The sequence below is a fragment of the Eschrichtius robustus genome, chromosome 14 (assembly GCF_028021215.1).
Source record: "Eschrichtius robustus isolate mEscRob2 chromosome 14, mEscRob2.pri, whole genome shotgun sequence".
In the NCBI taxonomy this organism is placed as follows: domain Eukaryota; kingdom Metazoa; phylum Chordata; class Mammalia; order Artiodactyla; family Eschrichtiidae; genus Eschrichtius; species Eschrichtius robustus.
This window is the reverse complement of record NC_090837.1, coordinates 90,163,734-90,164,628: the sequence shown is the minus strand read 5'-3', so window position 1 is coordinate 90,164,628 and position 895 is coordinate 90,163,734. Positions and strand designations below refer to the sequence as shown.

Sequence of the window (895 nt, the reverse complement as noted above, 5' to 3'; positions counted from 1 at the left end):
TCAGAGAAAATTACAGCAAAAAATTAAAAATAGGTTATCAAATCAGTGTGTATATGCATGTTTGATGCATTTTCATTTGTACTTTTATGAATATTTGGTCATTATCATTGGTAAAATATAAATATGTATATTTGCCAGGATATCACAATTGTACCCCACACTATCTTGGACATATTTCGTTAGTAATCTCTAAACACTCTAATGGAACATTTTACTGAGTAAGCTTATTTATAAATAAATACATATTTGTGCTGTTTGAAACACTATACCTTATATCACTCATTTCTTCTTTACAAATACATTTCACAGACAATTTTTGGAGAAATCATTGCTCAGGAAGTTTTGTACTTTTAAATATAAACAGAAAATTCTAATCATAAGTTACTTTAATTTTTAGGTTTTTATATATACCTATGTATGTACATATGTATATATTATACATACATATATGTGTATAAATATTATATATTATATATATACTTAATTTCTTCATGTGTGAAACAGGGAAAATAAAAACTAGTTGTTGGGAATTCCCTGGTGGTCCAGTGGTTAGGACACTGCGCTCTCACTGCCGAGGACCCAGGTTTGATCCCTGGTCAGGGAACTAAAATCCCATAAGCCTTGTGGCTTGGCCAACACAAACAAACAAACCCTAGTTTTCGAGGTAAGGTCAAACCATGGGGGTCTAAATTAAAAGTCTGTAAATAAGAACCAGTATTTGATAAGAAGAAACTCTGAAGACAAGATACGTAGTTAAGCCAAATCATGGTTATGTGAGGTGAAACCAGAAGTAAAAGTCAGGAAATCAGGGCCATGTCAAGAATCACTGTCTATCAAAAAAATGAGCTCAAATTATATCAAAGAAAGAAGATTTTACAATTTGTCTTGGAGACTA

At 31.3% G+C, this 895-nt stretch overlaps 1 non-coding gene across 1 annotated transcript; it reads left to right on the top strand.

Moving 5' to 3' along the window:
* The first annotated feature begins 531 nt into the window (after positions 1-531).
* TRNAE-CUC (transfer RNA glutamic acid (anticodon CUC)) lies at positions 532-604 on the top strand. Its single transcript has one exon. It is a non-coding gene; the product is annotated as a tRNA-Glu (tRNA).
* The last annotated feature ends 291 nt before the right edge of the window (positions 605-895 follow it).